Raw genomic sequence first — 21589 nt, 5'->3', positions numbered from 1 at the left:
TAAGCCACAACTGTCCTAGAGATTCTACCTAAGCAACTGGGCAAGAAAAAAATAAGAAGCATTTAGGTAGAAAGACATACATAAGTCAGTTTGCAGAAAACATGACCATATATAAAAAACATCCTGCAGAATCCACTAAAACTCTACTAGAACTAATAGATGGGCTTGTAAGGTGGTAAACACAAGATCACTGAATAGAAATCAACTGCATTCCTATACATTTGCAATGATCAATTGAAAGATTAAAACAATTCTACTCACAATAGCATCAAAAAGAAGAAATACTTAGGAATAAATTTAACAGGAGAAATGTAAAATAATGGCCCTGAATCAAGGCCAGCAGCTTCCTGATGCTGTTGGTTTCAAGCAGGAGTCTAAAGAGATGTCTTTCTGTTGTCTGTTGGCCATTTCAGAACTTGGGCAGTGACATGGTCGATTCATTAGAAAGAAACAGCATGAAGCAAACCCTCCTGGCCCCAGTGAGAGGCTGAGAGGATGGCAGGCTGCAGCAGCCCTGGACAGAAGCCACCGGTGTTTACTGGGACCCATGCCATGCTGGGACCTGGAGCACCAGGAAATCAAGCAACCCCTCCCCACCCCCCGCCTGTTTTGTTTTGTTGAACTTCAATATACATGAAAGTATGGACAGCTATTTTGAAAAGAATGAGAGACTCTACGACAGCTGTTAGTGACTTCCTATGTCTGGTTTTGAAGACCTAAAACACCTCCCTCATTCTGTTCAGATCAGTTTTATACTATGTTGTTTTGTATGAATTCTCTGTATGTGAAGACATGGACAATTATTTAGAAGAAAACAAGAGACAATATGATAGATAGTGAAGATCTCAGGTCATCTAGCTTTGAAATTTATCTCTTACATTGCTTTCTTGTGTTCTATTTTGTTCTGTTTTGTTGTGTTTAATTTCACCCCCTTTAAAATAAAAATGTAAATTTAAAAAAAAAAAGAAATGTAAAACATACAATGAACACTACTTTGTCAAAAGAAATTAAGATGGAAATAAGTGGAAAGGCATCCCATGTTTACGGATCCAAAAACACAATGACATATTTGCAACAATAACATGCCCCAGCTGATCTACAGATGCCACACAACCCCCCTCAGAATCCCACCAGCATCTGTGCAGAAATCAAGAAGCTAGTTCTGAAAGTCACATCCAATAGCAATAGATTCAGAGTGACCAAGCAGCACTGGGCATGACGGCACGTGCTTATAATCCCAGTTCTCAGGAGGCTGAGCCGGAAAGATCACTAGTTCAAGGCCAGTCTGGGTTACAGAGTGAGTTCGAGGCCAGGCTGAACTGCATAATGACACCCTGAGTCAAAAAACAGAATGACCAAATATCCTGTAAAAGACAACAAAAGAGACGGACATGGAGGCCTAAAATAATGGATATTTACTCTCTCACAGTCTGAAAACTGGATGGCTAAAGTCAGGCACCGGTAGAGCCTCACTCCCTCCAAGGCCCTAGGGCTGGTCCTTCCCCACCTCTTCAGTGACCCCTGAATAAGGACCGAAGCATTGTTCAGAGCCCATTCTGATGCCCTCATCTTAACTTCACAGGTCCTGGAGCTCAGGACTTGAATACAGTTTCATGATTCAGCCCACAGTGGGCCACAGGAACCTGGCCTTACAATGCCTTTCCCTGAATGCATCTTCTTTGTCTGAGGAAGCATTTTTGCCAGGATGATGCACGGGACATGGTGAGCAAACAGCAGGGCTGTAAGGGTCACTTCTGTGTGGAGCTGCTACAGGGACACGGCACAACCACGCTGCCTAACAAGCTCACAGTCGGGACTTGCACTGTTGGCTTTATTTTCATTTTCTTGTGTTCCACTTTGGGTTTGTTGGTTTGCACAGAGGCTTTGTCATGTAAACACTGTGTGCTCCATGTGTGTTGGAAGGGCTGTAACTTCCTGCTAGCATAACTATCACTGGTCAGTTAAGGGTTCTTTTGCTCAATCAGATAGAAAGTGGGTATCGCCAAGGTACACGCTGCTAGCAGCAGTAGGCTTTGTGGTCAGTGATCCTCAGTCCTCCTGTTATAGCTCTGGGCCCTGATGCGGCCAGTGCTGGACACCGTCAGTTGACTCTGCTGGTTGTTGGTCTCTGCTGCTGCCCATCCACACTACTGGAGAAATAAATCACGGGAGGTTTACAAGACTACCAATGCAAGGTTTTATTTGAACAAAACCTGGGCTACAGCACAGGGCAGGGAGGGTCAGTGTACCAGAACAGACCCTCCCAGACTGGCCAGGAAGTGTAAGAGGGGTGCTGCTTACGTAGCAGCTGCAGGCCTAGGGCCAGTCCAAATCCAAGCCTGTGACTGTTCCCAATTAGTATGAATTTGTATATTTTGCTCTTACAAATTTTATCTATGTACTTCTTTTTTTTTTTTTTTTTTTTTTTGATACCGGGGATCGAACTCACCACCATGCCCTTGCAAAGGCAGGCGCTTAGGCCGCTGAACTAAATCCCTGGCCCTCATCTAGGTACTTTTTAAAAATTAACTTATGTAATTACTCTCTATATGATAAATATTTATTGTATGGCATTTATTGCAAACCCACTCTCTCTCTATTTTTATTTTATTTATTTATTTACTTTTTGGTACCAGACATTGAACTCACAACCTCAGACTTGCCAGGCAGGCACTCATGCCTGTTAGGCTAAACCTCAGCCTTCTGTTTTTAAAAATTTGGTTTAGGATTTGCTTCCTGCATGAAGCTTTCCCTTTTAATGGAGAGAAGTCTCAGTCTGTTCTTTGGGTTTCCAGGTGTCGAGTCATTAGGCCAGCAGGCAAATACTCTCATGCAGTTTCTTTTTTTTTTCTTTTTTGGTACCGGAATTGAACTCACAACCTTGCGCTTGTCAGGCAGGGGCTGTGCCACTGAGCTATATTCCCAGCCCCTCATTTTTAAAAGAGCATTTTAAGGGGCTGGGGAGTTAGCTCAGCGGCATAAGTCCCTGCCTTGCAAGCAGGCAGTCGTGAGTTCAATTCCTGGTACCGATAAAAACGAAAAAGACAAAAAAAAAAAAAAAAGAGCATTTTAACCTATATAGCTTTGGGTGTGGAGTGTGGTATGAGTTGAGAATCTAAATTTATTTGTCTCTGAATAATAAAAGCAGCTGTTTCTCCAGCCTGTTGTGATCCCCACCCCATGGCCTTGCTCTGGCCTGTCACATGAGTTTGCTGACTTTGTGTTGAGCTCAGCACATGCCTGAGGGAAGAGGGCTTTGCTCAGGGCTCACCTTGCCTGCCTGCCCCTAGCAGGTCAGTGTATCAGGTATGTGCATGTGTGACCATGCCTGTGCACATGTGTGTACCTGCATGTGCATCTCCCTGTGCAAGGTGCATGGATTTGGTTATCCATGTCGACACCTGCAAGTCTCTGTGTAGACACACACCTGCCCCCTGCCCTGTGGTGCAGGCCCGAGGTAGAAGCCCTGTCAGTCTCTCCTCCCTGGGCCAGGTGTGCCCAAGCTCGTAACCTCCATTGTTCCTAAAATTCGTTCTGCGATTTTAGAGAACATGAACTCGTACCGTACATCGAGTAGGTTGGGAGTTTCTCTCCCCTATATCAGGAGGACTGGGGTCGGGAAGATCTGGAGCAGGAGGGCTGTACTGGGTTTCCAGGAAGATGGCTTTCAGGTGTTGTGTTGGAGACCCTGAGGTGCGCTCTCCCTGGTGTGGGCCTGGGGACCTCACAGCTATACCAGCTGCTCCTGCCTTGGGCCTGTCCTGCAGGTATCACTGGAGTAACAGGACTATTACCCATCAGACAATAGACACACTGGGGCTGTGACTCTGCCCATTCCCATGAAGACAAGGCCGGGAGGCAGGTAGTACCCATGTGCCCAGGACTGTGAGCCCCGTGTGTGCAGCCAGACATCAGGACCTGCTGTCTGCCACACCTTCCTGGCCTGGGCCCTTGCTGTGCCCAGGATGCCACAGGGGCTGTGCTGGACCTGACCTTGTTGCCTGTGACCTGGAGCTATGCCGAGGGCCTCATCCAGGAGGTGGCCACATGGCACAGCTAGCTAGGTGGGGCATGGGCAGCTCAGCCCAACCCCATCTCAAGATCATTAGCAGCAGAGTATCCCAGGTAACGGGCTGGGAATACATCAGCACTGTGTCCTGTCATGCCGGCTGCCCAGGGCCTCACTTCCCATGTGGCCCACCCATCTCAGGCCTCAGTGATCACAGATGTTCCCCTTGTTCCAGGTTTCTGCTAACAGGGAGCCACTTAATTTTTCTCTTCCACTTACTTTCTCTATCATCTTAGGGTCCTTGCCTTGTTCTGGGGGAGAGAGAAGAAATCATGAAGGCTCTGAGGGGTGACTTCTCCAAGGGACTAGTTAGTGAACACCCACATTCAGAACGTGGAAATGAAAGGGAAGGAGGCCATGCGTCCTGCTCAGTGTGGAATGTCCTAACGTCCTGTTCCATCCACGAGCCTGTCCAGCAGGGATTGTGGACACAGCCTGTGGATCTGGGCACCTGTGCAGATAGTTCTTGGGACTGGGCTTGAGGCTCTGGTAACAAACAGAGCAGGAACCTGGGCTCTGCCCAGTTCACAGGAATGCCCTCTGAGTCCCCACTCCAGTGTTTATGTTGAGAGCCATGCAGGAGGGTAATGAGCAGGCCGCGACCTTGTGGACTGTGTGTGTCACTGCGCCATAGAGCAGGTCTATGGATGGAACTCGGTGTCTGCACATTTTAAAAGACCCACGAAAAGCACAGGGCCACAACTAGAACTCTGAAACCCTGCACCATGGAGTACGAATAGTGCAAACCGTGCTAACAGTGATTATGCACATCCTGTCTGTTTCATGCTGCTGTCACAGAGTGAGTGACTTGTCAGGCTGGAAGAGCATTTCTCAGCTCAGGAGCCTGAGGTCCAAGACCAAGACTCCAGCAGGTGTGGGTCTGGTGAGGGTGCAGCTCCCCACATGGCACCAGGCCACTCCGCAGTGGGGAAAGCATGGCACTCCCAGAGCTGCCAGGCCCCATAGGACATGCTTCCCAGCACCTTGCCAGGCTGCATGTCTGGGCTGCTGTGCTGGGTCTGTATGTGTAACACACCATATGCACACTTGCACAGCCATCATACCTAGATACACCATGTTCACCCACCCTGTGTGTATACACTGCACATACACACATACCCCACATGCACACAGACATAGAGACCCATACCATAGCTCCACATCCCTCATACACGCCATAGGCACATGCACTGCATGCACACAGACACACTTCCTTTGCAGTCTTCCACACTGTTGTGCCAGCGCACTCCTCTCTCTGGAGCTGGAAGTCTGAGCACCCTTTCCTGGTGTGGTGCTGACCTCGTGTCCTCCTGACTGGGCTGTAATGCTCAGATGGGTGGCTGGGCTCTGTTTCCAGTGTGCTGTGGGTGTGTCCTTGGAAACCCAGAGGACAGGCTGTGTGCTCATTTCTCTCTTTGATCTGAATCCTTCAGGAGCCCAGGGAAACTCCATCCCTTGGAGCTTGTCCATGGGGGAGGCAGCCCTTTTATGTGGGGCTAGTGTAGCTGGGGCATTGGCTGGGAGGTGTGTGTGTGTATGTGTGTGTGTTATGTGTGCTGTGAGATTTTTTTTCACACAAGTTGCTGCTTCTTTGCCTTAAAATAATATCCTAATTAATTTTCATATTTGCCTGACTGTGCATCTAAGCCTGTGTCACTGAGGAAATTGCTAGCAACGAGTGTGCTGATTTGCAGGGGAGAGGAGGTGGCCTCTGAGAGGCGAGCAGAGGGGCAGGAAAGAAAAGAGAGAGGACTAGAAGCGGCTGCTTTACTCCCCCAGCGTCGAGGGAATCAGTGCGCAGCTGATTACGGAGGCAGCCTCCAGACGGAGCCACGCTGCTATTGAAATTCCAATCACTTCTGGGTACCATTCCCACCTATATAATTGTCAACTGGCCCTTATCATTATTTATTATGCAAAATTGAATTTTTTTGAAGCGTGAAGAATGAAGTAATTTCGTATGCAAACAGTTGAAACTCTCGTGTGTATTCTGATTACGTGCGTGTTGATAAATCCACTCACGATGAGTGACAGTGTAAGGCTGGGGTCGGGCGGGTCAGGCTGTGGAAGGCGCTGATGAAAATGATCAACTAAATACCAGCAGAGCCCCGTGCATCTCGGGACGGGCGTGTGCAGGCAGGGCCCAGGTCTATTAATAACTCAATGTGATTGTGTGTAATGAGTGGAGATTTTCCTGGTGATTGAAGTATGATTTTTTTGATCTTCCAAATGTTGCTGCTTAGAAATTCATATTGCTCTTCTGCTGATCAGCACATGATGACCTTCCCAGACCTTTCAGCTGTTGAAGGTCCTGTTCCCCCCACACCGTGCCTGTGTTTCCGCACACCCTGTTCTTTGTCGTGAGTCTCATTTTCCCTCTCTCCTTTTACCCACTTGACCCTTTAGCATGGGGCTGCAGAGGTGGAGTGGTTATGGCAGATGATGACCTTGGGGCAAATCTGTCCCCGTGCAGGCCAAGGTCTTCTCAGCTCTGGAGTCTGTGGCTGTAGCCCAGGTACCAAGACCTGGCGTTCTTGTGTGAGAAGCCATGGTTCCCCTGACCTGCTGCAGCTCCTGGGGCTTTGTGATGAGGTCCATTCTAGGGCCCCAGAGAGCCTCAGGGTGGTGGATGTCCAGGGGAGACTTGTCCTGATCTGAGAGGAAACCAGGGTATCATGCTGGTGTGATGGAAACTGGGTGGTGCAGGGCTGGGCCAGGCTCTGGAAAGTCTAGGTGACCGTTAATGTCAGGGCGGGTGAAGGCATAGGAGTCATCATGGGGACTCTTGTCCCCATGGTTACAGGAACCACAGGCATTGTGATTTTCAATCAGAGTCAGTGAGCAGAATCTTCCAGGACCCACAAAGGTCCTATGTTATGCTGAAGTGTGGATGGGGTGAGAGAGGGGTCAGGAAGGCTCTGCTCACCCTGACTCTGAGTCTCGTGTTGGCCCAGGATCTGTGACAGGCTCTTGGACGCCATCTGGTCTGCTCAGTTTGCAAAACACAGTCTTCCCTCTGCCTTGGGACAGTACTTCATTCTTAAACTGTTTTTCTTAAGACAGGATCTTAGCTTTGAATGCACTGTATAGCTAGTCATCCTTCTGCCTCAGCCTCCTGAATGCTAGGATTGTATGGGTGCACCACCACACTTGGCTGAGGACTTAATTCTTAAAGTGTCCTTTCCAGGGCACATTCCCAAGTCCACACTGGGATAGAAGTGCCCGCCTCTCCTTTTCCCAATGGCTGGAGGGGACTGCGGATTGGCCAGGGCTCTCACATCCCTTCCTGTTCACTCGCTCTGGTGTCCACTAAGGTTGAACTGGGGGACCTGCCTCAGTGTTCTCCTGGGTAACTTCGCAGCTGCTCTTAGGACTGCTTTGACAGGAGGTACAGCTGAGTCATCACCCGAGGTTCCCCCCTTGCTCTTGTCACTCTAGATGCTGCCACTTTTATGAAGAAGCAACCAGGAAACCCCTGCCTTACATGGCAGAGAGTGGGGAGAAAGAAGGCCCTTTGTTAACATCCCGAGCTTCTCAAAACACTGTCAGCCATGATGAACTGAGCTCCTGGAGAGTCCTTGGTTTCAGCCCCACTGTTTTTACAGAGACACAACAGCTGTCAATCAAGCAGCTTGCATCTCCTGATGTTCCACCAACCCATGGCCATGACTGCTGTGATATCCCAAATGCCCTATTCCCAGTCTGGGAACTGTCTCCTCTGAGTGCAGTGGGCTTGAATTTGAACCAAGCAGTAGAAGTGAATTTGGACCATTCAGTACCCAGAGGAATGTCTGATGAACGAGGGGAACCAGCCTCAATACAATCAAAGCACTGCAAATCGCATCCTGCAGAGCCCCATCCCTTTGGTCTGCAAGGACCTGTAGACCTCTCGTCCCAGGTGTGTATCCATAACAAAGCTGTCAGAGGCACAGGAGGTCCCAGCCCTCCACTGCCACTAGAACTGTAAATTGCGGCCACATCAAGGAGCACAAAATTTTGGTGTCAAGAGCTTGACATATTCATGTCCTTCTGATGTAGGGGAAATAATACAACTCCCAACCTGCCAGATGGCAGACATGCTGAGCTCATGTTCCCCAAAACCCAAGAATGAATTCTGATGAACAGTGTGAGGAGGAAAACTTTATTGAGAAAGAGCTCCTGAGAGATGCGAGGGGACCCAAAAGTGGTTTGTCAATGAACCCACTTCTTATATTTTTTAGGCAGGGTCTCACTGTGTAGCCCAGGCTGGCCTTGAACACACACTGATTCTCCTGCCTCAGCCTCCAGTACTGCTGGGATTATAGCCGTGCCCCACCACACCCAGCCTTAGCCCACTTCTCAAAGAAGATTTTATAGAGCAAAATCATAAAGTAGGTACAACGTGGGTCAAAACTAGGATGATTCAGTAAGATTACAGCTACAGCCACTTAGGTAATATTGACCCAGTAAGGAAGGAAGTCACATAGCAAGTGCGCGCAGAAAGAACAAAGACCATTTTAGGAAAAGATGGATCAGGGAATCCTAGTGCCCTGTCTGATTGCCTATACTTCTCCCTCACTTAGCTATCTGTCATACTTTAAGCTGTCAACTCTGAGTAAGGTTAAACACCAGGTTCCCCATGCATGTGTGTCACAAGCAAGTGAGGGCCTCCACGGAGCACCACAGGCCCCCTTGACAGTGGCAGTAACAGCACCACGTGGCTAGGACACCAGACATTCCTGAGACTCAGCACAGCTCACAGGCAGATGCAGGAAGACAAAGTCCAAGGGACGAGTGTGGCTTTCTTCTTCCAAATGCTCACAAGGAGAATAAAGTATTTCACACACAGAAAAGCAAATTTTGAAATATTTGAACCAGAGGAACCAGAGGAACTAGCCTGACCTGGCCTCAGGGACCTTCGTGTCCATCGCACTCAATATCAAATTCCCAGAGAGGGGCTGGAGACGCCAATCACAGGAAACACTGGGTTATGTATCCTGGCCCCTGGGTAACAGGAAAAGCTACACAATCCTTCCCCATGGAGGGACTTACGATCTCCAAATTCTCCCCTCTCCTCCTTCCCTCCTCCTCCTCAGTGGCAGCAGCAGCAAGAGCAGCAATGCCACTCACTTCCCCCTGCCCATATCACACTCTGGAGGGTACTCAGGCCTTCCCCCCACCAGCAGGACGGGCTGGGGCTGCATCCCTGGTTGACAGCAGGTGTCCTGGTTCCCTTGAGCCAGGACCATCTCCTCATGCTTCTGCTTCTTGTCTATAGAACGGGATTTGGTAAAACCCAGGAAGGAGCCTCAGAGGCTGTTTCCGGGGTCAGATGGGCTTTTCCCCGAGCTCACATATTTTTAAATTTTCTTTTCTGGGCTTTACTCCATTCTCACTGTGATAACCAAGTAGAATTCAACAGCTGCCAGAAGGAGTACAAGGAAAGCCTGGCACTTCAGGCCATCCAGTAGGAGCCAGGGGCCATGGCCACCCCACCAAGACCCCCAGTCTGTGGTGTGAAGTGCTGGAAGAGGGCGCTGCAGAGCAGGAGCTGTCGTGAGTCTGCAGGTCTAGGAGATCCAGCGAGGACCTCCCAGAGCAAGGACGGGGTTACTGAGACAGGTTGCCTGCAGGGGGCACTCCAGGGGACCGTGCCTGTGGAAGGTGTAATTAGCAAACCAACTCCACTGTCTCCTGGTTACCACCTCCACCCATGTTTCTCCTTTGTCATAATCATGTCAGCCTGAGTTCTCTCCCACTGGCCCAGCTTCACCTAACACGGTACCTTGCTCCGCCTCCAGAGGGGTGCACACTTCTGTCCTCCCTCCCCTCTGCACACTTTGGTCCTGGCTTCTGCCCAACCGCCTGCGTCCTTGAGGGACAGGGCACACCAATCAAGACGAGGGCCACTGTCATGTGAGGACCATGTGGGTAAAGGCCCCTGCAGGGCTCAGGGTGCTCAGCCAGCACCACAGGACCTGGATTTGCCCACCACGCTGAAGCAGCTGTGCAGCACCGCCAGGGCCCAGCGCCCTCTGCTGGGTCAAATGCATAGCCAGAGCAAGGCCAGTGCATGGGACAGAGGGACCATCCTGCAGCTAGGAGGGGCCCAGCCTCGGGGAAATCAGCCAGCCCTGTGAGGTGTGCACCCAAACTGACATCATGGTGAAGAACACTCACTCTACGCAGGAAATCCAAGCCCCTCAAGGACCAGGGCCACCAGGCTTATACCCCACACAGTCCTTACTTCCCACAGGGACTTGCTCCTACACAGCTGGGGTCGGGGCTGCTACAGCAGGACATGGCGGGGCCACACTAACTCCAGGGGCTTAGATAACTTGTTCAGCAGTGGCCTCTTCTCAGGTCACCCAGTTTGGTCACCCCCAGAGAGTCTGAGAAATCCCCACCATGAAACCCACAGCCTTCACTTCAAGCCTGAGTTGCAACTGCCCTGCCCTGTAACTGCCCTGAGAGACAGAGATGAGACAGAGCCCAGCCTCGTGAGTCCTCCAGGTGCCTGTGTCCAAACAGGCCAGGCTGGTGCCAACTGTGCCTACCAGTGGTTCCTGATCCTAGCTCTTGAGGGGGATTCTGTCTACTTGGTGAGACTGAGGCACAGCTCACTGGCCCGTGGCATGGTAACCACCTGGCAGAGGAGACAGAGTGTGGGTAGGAGGGGCACCCAGTGCACAGGCCGGTGCCCGCTGTAAGCCAGGGCCTTGGGAGTATGCCTCGGGTGAAGCTGGCAGTCACTGTCCCCACAAAGTCAGATTGCATCAGGATGACTGGAAATCAGTATTATTTTATATAAAGACCGAAACTTTGGAAAATACAAGCAGCAGAAATCACTTTCAAATGATGTCACCCTTGGGTGTCGCAGCTGATTGAAGTCAGTCTCACAGCAGCTCTAGGGCTGAACCCGGGGCTCACAGCAGGTCCCTGGAGTCATAGCCAGTGGCTGATTTGGGGAGCACCTGTGAATGTGGTGTTTGCAGGTCTCACTGCCGCTCTAACAGAATTTTCTTTGAGTCTTTTGAAGATTTGCAAATCTAGTAGTTCTGCAGTCATTTAGTGTTGGCGACAAATGGTGAGGAATTAGCATGGAGAGTGCTGGGCATGGCCTCTAGGACAGGATCGTGTGTGCTATTAATGTGGGCCTCAATGTCCTCTCTCTCTGGTGCTTTTCTGTGACTGGACCTGAAGGCTCAGCAGCAGGACCCTGTTTGTCCCTGAGCTGACCTGGCTTGGGGCACAGCCAGAGGGCCCCAAGAGATGCAATATCCCTGCTGGGCCCAGAGCCCCAGGACCACCTGGACTTTGCCTCCACATCACCTGTTCCATCTGTGCTCTATGCAAAACCCAGGGCCCCTCTAACCCTCACCAAGCCCTGGCCAGCCTGGCAGATACCACAGCCTAGACAATAGGGTAAGGAGGATGGGGCAGTGACAGTGGTGCACAACCGCAGTGCCAGTCCACAGAACACAGTGCCCAGTGCCCCACGCAGATGGCCATGCAGCTGCAGTCCCGCTCTGTACCACTCTATCTCACTGGGCCTTGTGGGGTGAGCCCAGGCCCTCTGCCATCCCGATCTCCCACGTCAGAGTTAAGCAAGCCAAGGCTGCAAAAATGAGTGGCCAATCCAGCAGCCCCGGCAGACAGGGTCACGCTGATCCTCACTCAGCCTCAGGAAGGTGGGCTCCCAGTGCCCTGCCATCCTGACACTGGACAATCCTCCAGCTCCCCAGACCCACTGGGCAGTTGATAAAATATTCAGTTTCAGAAATTGAACCCAAAATGGTCCACACCACAGGGTGCTCAACAGCTCTTACCTCCTCAATCTCTGCTAAAAATGCCCTCAGTGTGCACGGCTGATCAGCTGTCCCTGCCCAGCCCGGGCACCCAACAAGCCTCCTTCCTGCATCTGGACCAGAAGTTATGAGGTACCACCATCTCTATGACTACTCTCCCAGCCCCTGCAATCACCGCTGTGCCTGCATCAGAAAGGCGGGAGCTCAGCTTCCCTCAATAACTGCACATTAATAACTGCAATGTCTGCGGATTAAAGAGCGGCTTTGGCCCCAGGCTCCCTCTCTATCCAGGAACAACTAGGCGTGGTGGTCTCCATCCTAACCACAGTGTCCCCTTCTCTTGCAGATGGCTGGCTTCAGGGTCCCCGACATTTTCCTTGCCTTCAGTGTGTTAATCTATTTGTCTAATTGTTCACACCAAAGGAAATGAGCGGCAGCCAGTGTGGTTTGGAATCTTGCTTTCCGACAAGTCCCACGTGCGTGAGCGGTCCCATCACACGGCTCTTTCACACCAATCTAACACCTTGCACTGCCAGCCCGGCTCACAGAATATGTGAGCTGCAGAAGCCCCTTGGGTCCAGACTCTGACCCCTCTGAACATAGCGGGGTAAGGCTGTCCTCACAGCAGAGCCCCGAGGAATCTGGCCTGATGGCTCACACAGGAAGGAATCACGGTACCGCAGTATCCGGTTCCAGGGAGTCCGAGGTTTCACCCACCTCCACGTCACAGTGGGCCCTGGGAGAGACCCATGCTTCTGAGCTCATCCTTCTCTGTTGCACTGCATTTTAAATTTGGAGAGGATTTCCATATGATCCATAACTCACTGTCATTACTGTATGGCCCTGAATGGAGGGGTGGCCTGAGGCTGGTCATTAAAATAGTCCCCAGACAAAAAACAAAACCTCTTCTTTATTCCTCCCATAAAAAGGAAAAATTGAGCCTACTATGATGGTGCATACCTGTAATCCCAGCTCTTGGGAGGCTGATACAGGACAATCACTGGGGCTACATGGCAAGTCCAATGCCATCCTAAACTACCCTGTCTTGAAAGCCAGAGAGAGAGAGAGAGAGAGAGAGAGAGGACTAAATTTTAGACAAAGAAGCAGCACTCTACGGGTGTCCCAGCAGGTCACCCCACTACTCCATGCCCAGCGGCCTCATCTCGGGAATTCCACGACTGACTGGCGCCGTTCAATAAACGCTCCTCCTGAGGCAGCAGATGTAATTCTCACCTATGCAGCCTTGCTCGGCTCTGGTGTGAAGACACCAGGCCTCTATGAACCGAGGCCCTTTCCCCATCCTCTGTCTTAATGACTGTGAGGCTCCGGCAGAGGTGTGAGGACCTGCTGGCCAGGCAGGTAAAAACAGGCCACTCCATCTTCACCACCGAGGAGTCTACACCTCGCCACAAAGCCTGCTGGCAGTTTTCATCTCTGTGCATCTCTTCGTGTGTGTCTTGCTTCATCTGCAGCACAGGTGAGGCCTGCCTGGGTCTTTGACTCTCCTGGGAATGCAGGCTGGGGTCCTGGTATCATACCGCCATTTGTAGTGGGGACCTGGAAGTGACGCTTGTCCCGCAGACCTGCATTCACAGCCACCTGATTGCTTCCCAGGCCGGATGCTTTAAGGGCACGTGAGGGATGGGCTCTCTGGGCTCGGGGATCCCACTCTAGTCTCTACACTGGCCAGGCACTCATCCTCCTGGCAGTGGCACCATGATCACTGTGGGGACAGCACCTGCATGGGTCCTCCATCTCCAGCAAGCACCTGTAGTGGGGGGGGAGCGTACGGTTTGGAGGGGAGGAGGGGGCCTCCCCCTCAAGGCTGCAGAGGGAAAGCACCTTGCTGTAGCAAACACCACATCTAGTGTTCAGGGGGAACTTGTCTCTGATCACAGAAAGGGCTCACCCTGCAGGGTCACAGGGCCCAGAGAAAATCCTACAAGCTCTTCCAGAACAAATAGCAGACACCAGCCCGGCCTCTCTTTGCATAAGAATTAACATCACCGTGGCAGGGGCCATTGCAAGCAGCAATTGGGACTTCAACAACGCAGCTTCAGATTTAAAACTGATTTTTTTTTTTCTTAAGAAACCAGAAGAAAAGGGGGGACTTGGAGTTCATCTGCATTACAGATCAGGCCCGGCAGAGAAATCAACCATCCATAATTCATTATGTGCTTCCTGCGGGGCTAGAGATGGCCTGATCCTAGCAACGGAGTCCTAGCAACCAGGAGCTGCACGCTGCGCCAGCCCAGGGTGCAGGGGAGAGGAGGGTGGGGTCAGAGGATAGGTGAATTTATGCTGCCTAGGTGAGGAGCTGTGGTGGTGTTTAGCAAGAGCCCAGCACCACCGCCCCGTCTTGTTGTCCAAGTGCAAAGCTTCTGCCGCTATGTTTAAAATACTATCTCATTCGTGAGCAATATCTGCAAAATCAGGGTAAGTTCTGAGGAGCCCTGACGTGCCTGGCCCCTCACGCGTGGCTGCCGTGTCCTTGGGCCCACAGTGGACAGCCCACACATCTCAGCCAGGTTCACAGCCACCAGGACCATCAGACCCCAAAAGCCACCACACCTGATCACCTCCCCCCAGAGGGGTTCTTGCCTGGCAGAGCCTTCCCCTGGTGCAAAAGTGGTAGTCTTACACCCAGTGTCTACACTGGCTCTCCAAAATCAGGCCAGACGCACACAGACCAGCTGCCTGCTGACCCGTGGTGATGCTTCCTAGGCCCTGTTCTGCGGAGGCTGTCAGGAGGCTCCGTGCTTCCTGTTTCCATCCCACAGGCTCTCTTCCTCCCATAACTTGAAGATGCAGATGCTTGCTCCTCGACCAGGCCAACTTGTCACTGTGTTCATGAAACAGTCTCCAGAGATGCCACCTCACCAGCCCAGCACTATTCACAGCCCTGTCTACCAGGGGAACCTGGGAGGGCACCCAGAATTACTGGGCCAAATGTGCAGAACCTGCCATATAAGCAAAGCTCAGTGCCCCAGACCTGCCTGGACCCCAGCCAGGCAATGCGAGCACCAGCTGGCTTCCCTACACCTTCACCCAGGACAGGTGGCTGAAAGAATATCTTTTACAGACCTCTCAAACTGTATTTGAGGGCCCTTGATCTTGCTTTGAGCTTTACTGAACTATATAAATCAGCAGGAGGCTGGGCAAGCCACAAGGAAGAGGAGCACAGAGATTTCCAGCAACAGTCACTGCTTCCCAGTATTTCCTCAGCCACCAGGCTCACCCCCAAGAGCATCCAGAGTCTGCCCACACACATACACAAGCATCCTGGGGTCCAGTGAAGCATTCAGTGCTCTTTCCTGCCTGAGATGGATACTTTCCATGGAGATCAGATAAAGAGGGCATCTTCCACGGTCATGCAGGTTCCTAGGATGCGCAATAGGCCTTCAACACCCACCATGGTCCATACAGACACAAACAAACCACACCCACCCAAGGACGGCAGGAGCTGGAGCCTGTGAGTGCCCAACTCCACCTATAGGAGGAAGAGTGCCACAGAACCCAAGAGCTTCCCAACTGTGTCGGTCATAAGACGAAGATCTCCCGCTACAGACCTGAGACCCTGCCAAAACTGATCTAGTGGCCCCCTGGGCTGTGGAACACTTGGCCTCACAGGGTGCCAGGTGGCCAGGCCTGCCTGTGCCCTGGCAGAAGCCACCTGAGCAACCTCCAGGAATTGCAGCCGGGCTTCCAGGAGCTCTAGGGTCACAGGATTTAAGTCCTGTGCTTCTTTCCTCTCAGGGCAGTGACCATTCATAGGAGTCAAAAGTCATAGGATCAGCTAGTTAAACATTATATATTTGCGTCTCATCGCAATGTGTTCTCCAAAAGATGGATGAAAGGAAGGAGGGAAGAAGGAAACAAGGGAGGAGGGAAGGGTGGAGGGTGGGCAGGAGGAAGGAAGGAAGGAGAAAGAAGAAAGAAGGAGAGGGTAGGAAGGAAAAGGAAGGGAGGGGAGGAGGGAAGGAAGGCAGGCAGACAACAGTGATAAACCAGCGGGAACATAATCCCTAATAGCCACCTGTCACACCACCACTGGGAAGCAAAGGTTCCAACATCTGGGAATGTGTGACTGTTCAAAGACAACAGCCACAGAGAGGAGAGCCCTGGAGCTCGTCCTGCCTCAGCCTCTTCCTCAGCTCCACGGTCCTACAGCATGGGTAAGATGAAGTAAAGGGTGCGGGGGCCTTGCTGAGCACCATCCTGACCAAATCCCCCATAGGCTTCCTCGGGGAACTCGTGTGTCCTGGCCTCCATTCTCAGAGGGCTCTCTAGGGTCCCGTATGGTCACTTCAGTGGCTTCTCCAGGGACTTGTGGCAATACCAGCCTTGCTAGAACCCTGCCAAGCCCCAGGTTCCAGTCTGCCAGAATCGTCAGTGCCATCACTGTGACCATGAGGCCTTTGGAGAGCCAGGCATGAGAGCTTGCGCATGGTCTTGGATCCATTTTGCCCACTCCTTACCTGGGTTTATTTCTCCATGCACTGGGTTCTAGTGCCCAAAAGGTGGGCTCCCTAGCCTGGGGCCTCTCATGGACCAACAAGCTGTGACTTCATCAACTTCTGTTAGCAGATTACAAAGCAGCACTGCATCCTAAAAATGTATTTACATAAAACACCTCATGCTCAAGAAGTACCTTCGTGCAGAGCTCTCACTGCGGAGGGCAAAACACCCTGCAGCTGCTCCCACGGGAGGAAAACCCAGATGTGTCTCTCCCCTGCCCCCATGATGTAAACTACGGAGATCCCTTTCCTATGCTCGGTACAGTCCTGGAAGGGTTAGATTTGTAATCCCAAGGAGAAGTTGTTAGAATTCTAATGAGTTCGTTCCAATCTACCACTTCCAGGGCAACCAAGGTGAGAATAAATACATTAAGTTGTATAGAGTTATGGGGAGCCAAGGGCTCTAAGTCCAGCCAAGATGGTGGGTCACTGCAACAAAGGCCACGACCCAGGCCCCACCCAAGGTTTTACTGATTCTCCATGAAGGGAGTGGCTTGAGGATGAGTGACAGAATAGTGGGAAATAAGGACTGCCAGGATTCCGGTGAGCTGGGCTAGGTAGGAGCTCTGAGATCACCTCTGAGATATGCAGAGGGCAGGAAATGCACACAAAAATCTGCATAACACAGCTGAGGCAGTAGCTAATAATCTAGGGTCAGTGCTTTAGCTCTGACATACAATCCTATTTGCCCTGGGAAGTCACAGCCTCTTTCTTGAGGCTCAGTCCCAGCTGACAAGCATGGAGCACAGCTCTCCATCCCACCGGCTCAGCTACACATTTGAGGAGTCACTGCGCAGGGTTACACTGACCTGTCGCTTTGCTTCAAAGATCACACATCAGCTCCTCAGCCAGCCCCATTTACACTGCTTAAAACCAATTGAAGGGACAAAGAAAGGGCCCCGCCAGCTCTGTGCATACTGCACATGGAGACAGGGCCAAGTCTGCCCAAATGTAGGTAAGTGCTCTTCTTTTCAAGAAGGGTCACTGAGGTGGTTCCTCACACTAAGCACCTCTCGAAGCCTCATCTGTGAGCACTGGAGGCTTTGGGAGACATCTGCCCTAACAGAAAGAAGCCTGTCTCCCCATCTCCCCTTGGTGGGGTGGTGTCAAAAGTTCCAGATAAGATTTTCAGAACAACCAGGAAGCTATGCACACTCAGCAAAATCCTGCCTCCAGTGTTGCTTCCTAAGGGCATGGTGTCTTGTGTTTCATTGCAATGAGGATGCAGGGCAGGGAGAACATCCCTGCCACAGCTGTTCTCCCCAGGGAGGGGACTCCAGGCCAGGGACAGGAGACAGGATCCTGGCTCTGTATACCCAGGGACCTAACAGTGATATCTTCCAAAGTGCCATGGAGCTGAAGCTGGTGACCCCGCCAGGCAGCAATGTGGCTATACATCAGACACAACTGCCCAGAGCAGCTCTCTATTCCTCCCCTTTCCCTCTCTTCTGTCCCTCTCTTCTCTCCCTTTTTCACCCCTCTAACTTAGAGCTGACATCAAGTGTGAAAAACAGTAGTCATTGCAGGTCCTTAAACCACCTCCCCACAGCTCCACCAGCCCACAGAGGTTACCAACCTTCCCAGCCCAGGAGCCCTGCACAAAGAAAAAGTTGAGAAGGCGACCCTTAGCCCTTGGCTCAACAGGGGTCCAGTTCAATGGCCTGGGGCTACCCCTTCCTCCAAGGCGGGAGCAGAGAAGCAGGAGGCCAGCAGGTATCATGCAGCCCAGGACAGCAGAACACTGCCTCCTCTGCCCGCCCTGGAGAAAAAAGCACTTGCAGACACAGCAGCCAGGCCCTGTGGAAGCTGGAATGACCCAGAAATCAGAAAGGAGAGTGCAAGGAAATTAAATCCAAAAATCAGGGATGAGGCATGAAATCAGGGCACCCACTGGAGAGGAGTAATCAGGACTCAGCCCAGATTGCAATGGCTTTGATTAAAGGACAAATTGCCAGCATGAGCTCCACTGCTCCTGAATCGTGTCCTAGTAGGGCGATGTGATTTTCTTCCTGGCAGCAACACAAGGCAGGCAGTTCATGACTGGGAATGGAGGGACTGCCTCACCACTCCTGGATGGCATCAACTGGGAGCCCAGAACAGGCAGGCAGCAGGCACAACAAATCTGGGTGCCAGGCACAGGCTGGCTGGAGTCTCAGTCCCTCAAGACAGGTGCCCCAGAGCACAGCCTTGGATCCAGAGACAGAGGGTACCAGATTGTCCACTGCGTGGTCCTCTGACAATCAGAGGACATTACATACATGAGAAGCTCATCGGATGGCCAGGCTCCTAGCTGTGACAGCTGGCCATTGATAAGTACGTGAGGCCCAGTGCAAATCACAGCAAAAATAAGCCGGGAAGCCACAGGGTCCCGCGGAGGGGCCAAGGGAAGGCCGAGGGGGCTGGGCACCGCTGCTCTTTGAGGACCTCAATGAATGTGAGGAGAGACACAACCACCAGCAGTGGTAACATTTAAGTTTCTGCCTAAGTGAACTTTGAAGTCTTTTAGAGAAGGTAGGGATAATTTGCAAGGAGAATCTTAAAACCAACAGGTTGAAAACGTAGGACAGGAGAGTTAATGACTGTGGTCTGAGGCAACTTCATATTTGCCCCTAGCAAGGTTCCAGTTTTCATTAAAAGACAGTGGAACCAGGCATTGTGGTATATGCCTATAATCCCAGAACTCAGGAGGTTGAAGCAAGAGCATCCCTGCAAGTTCAAGGTCAGCCTGGGCTACATAATGAATTCAAGGCTAGCCTTCTGAACTACATTACAAAACCCTATCTCAAAAAAAAGGGGGGGGGGAGCTGGGAATTTAGCTCAGCGGCATAAGCACCTGCCTTACAAGCAGGCAGTCGTGAGTTCGATCCCTGGTACCGATAAAAATGAAAAAAAGACATGGTGGGAGCCTGTTTTCTGTCCCTTTTGAAAGCCACGTGGTGTCGGTGTCGCTCCCGGCCGGCAGGAAGAACACACGACAAGATCTGGCAGTGGCTGGGCTTTCTTTATTTTCCCTCTCCGTACAGTCTGCCCCGGGATTCTTCCCGGCCGAAGCCTCTACCGGTCCGCTCCCCGTGGCTCCTTTCGTGCTTCTCCCTCTGGCGGGAGAGGCACTCACTTTTATAAGGTTACAGTGGCCAATCAGTTCAAAGCGCGCGATGCGGGCTGATTGGCTAACATCGGTTGTTGCTAGGCAGACTATCTTACAGAGCGGGTTGTTTACCAAGCAGGAAGCAGGAGACAAGCGCCATCTTAGCACACTCGATGGGAGGGGTAATCTAATTTAGGCTTTGCTCTTTCCTACAGGCCGCACGACCGCCGCGCATGGCGAACTATCACAGACGCGGCTCCCAACAACGTGGCATCTTAGGAAGTAAGTAGAGACACAAGAAAAATGCAGACTAACTTCTCTTAGGAATTTGGACACAAAAAGTACTCAACAACACATCAGAAAAGCAAATTCAACCAAAAACAAAACAATCACATGACTATCTCAACATGTAAGGAAAAAGCATTTGATAAAGTTCAGTACCCTTTCATGATTAAAAAGGCAGAAAAAGAGGAACAGAAGTGAACCTCCTTAATCTAATAAGCACACAAAAAGCACACAGCCAGTGCCAGAGATTCAGTAGTGACTGACTGGACACTTCCCCAAAGACCCTGCCTGCTCCCATGTGTGTCCTGAGCAGGCAACCAGGCCAAAAGAAGAAAGGAAAGGTGGGCACCCAGGAAGCGAAGCAGCAGCACTCTGCCATGTCACCACCGTGTGTGCAAAAAACCCCAGAGAACGCACTAAAACCTCTGACCGTGGACTGCACAAGACCATACCATCAGATCAGCACAAAAGCGCTACTGCTACACACCTGCAGTAACCAATCCAGAATTAAAACAATTCCACTCACAATCACATGAAAAAGGATAAGACAGGCCAGGGGCATAGCTCAATGGCACAAGCACCTGCTTGGCAATCACAAGGTCCTGAGTTCAATTCTCAGCTTAAAAACAGAAAAAAGAAAAAGGATAAAATGTGGCAGGATAAATTTAACCGAAGAAATGTCAGTCTTGGTGACAGTCCCACCCGAGCTATGAATTCAGTGCTACACTTGTCAGAAAGTCCAAGGACAACACTACAGAAATGAGTAAGAGGTTCTAGAAGGCACAGCCCCCAGTAAGGGATCCAGACAGCAAACGCTCTTAGAAAAGGGGACCGATGCAGCAAGACTCACACTTCCTGATCCAAACTTAACAAACACAATAGTGGCACAGCAGCACTGGAGGACAGGAACCAAGAGCTCAGAAATAATCCCACTTGGCTAAACAAGAGACCCAAGCAGGGTGCCGGAATCACTCCATAAACCACCAATGAACACTCTTCCAGCAGACAACATGGAGACGGCCGGGTCCCCATGCTTGAAAGGGCGAAGCTGGAGCCCAGCCTCACCCCACATTTAAACAGCTCAAGGTGGGATCCTAACCAGAAACAGAGGGCCAAGCAGCATCAGCAGTGCAAGAGAAAGGAAACTATACTGCATCAAAATTTTAAACTTTTCTGGTTCTGTCACAGTTCATGACCACAGCACAGTGCAAAGGATTAAAGATTACTCAGAATCTACACCCAATTGCAACTCCAAGATGGCCCAGAGGGACTGGCCTGAACCGAGACCCCTCAGCACAAGAGTTCCATAAAGACAGCCCAAATCGAAGCTTCTCTGGCTTCTTACTGATAGAACCAGGATGCAAGGATAAAGGGCAATGGAGGGCACCGGTGTGATACAGGGGAACAAAACTCCTGACCTGCTGTATGTCCCATAAGAGTTCATGTTCTCTAAAATCGAAGAATGGTGCTTGTTTCAGCAGCACATATACTAAAACTGGAATGATACAGAGAAGATTAGCATGACCCCTGTGCAAGGATGACACGCAAATTCGTGAAGCGTTCCATATTTTTAGATTTACTATGATGTCCATTATGATTTGACTATTCTTTTGAAGTCCTGTAAGGTCTCCAGTGTAGGTTTTATTGGTCTTGTTCTGTACTGTTTTGATCAATTATATTATACCTGATGATATAGGTAACTCATTTTAAAAATAGCAAGAGGCACAATGGTAACCACTTTTGATCACCTGGTATTCTATTTTTGCATCATGTACTATGCCCATCCTTCTGTTCTGACTCTTTTGCTTAGTCATATTTGGTTTTATCCTCTTCAAAAAAAAAA

At 50.9% G+C, this 21589-nt stretch overlaps 2 non-coding genes across 2 annotated transcripts; both read left to right on the top strand.

Annotated features, from left to right (window-relative positions):
* The first annotated feature begins 319 nt into the window (after positions 1-319).
* Positions 320-456, top strand: LOC111756781 (small nucleolar RNA SNORA2/SNORA34 family). The gene has a single exon (XR_002791199.1). It is a non-coding gene; the product is annotated as a small nucleolar RNA SNORA2/SNORA34 family (small nucleolar RNA).
* Positions 457-21211: 20755 nt separating this feature from the next.
* Positions 21212-21318, top strand: LOC111756824 (U6 spliceosomal RNA). The gene has a single exon (XR_002791233.1). It is a non-coding gene; the product is annotated as a U6 spliceosomal RNA (small nuclear RNA).
* Positions 21319-21589: the final 271 nt, after the last annotated feature.

Source organism: Cavia porcellus, unplaced genomic scaffold, assembly GCF_034190915.1.
Source record: "Cavia porcellus strain 051 isolate PalLab524CR breed Dunkin Hartley unplaced genomic scaffold, mCavPor4.1 scaffold_6, whole genome shotgun sequence".
Classification (NCBI taxonomy): Eukaryota; Metazoa; Chordata; class Mammalia; order Rodentia; family Caviidae; genus Cavia; species Cavia porcellus.
The sequence above is the reverse complement of the archived record's forward strand: the minus strand, read 5'-3'. Positions and strand labels throughout refer to the sequence as shown.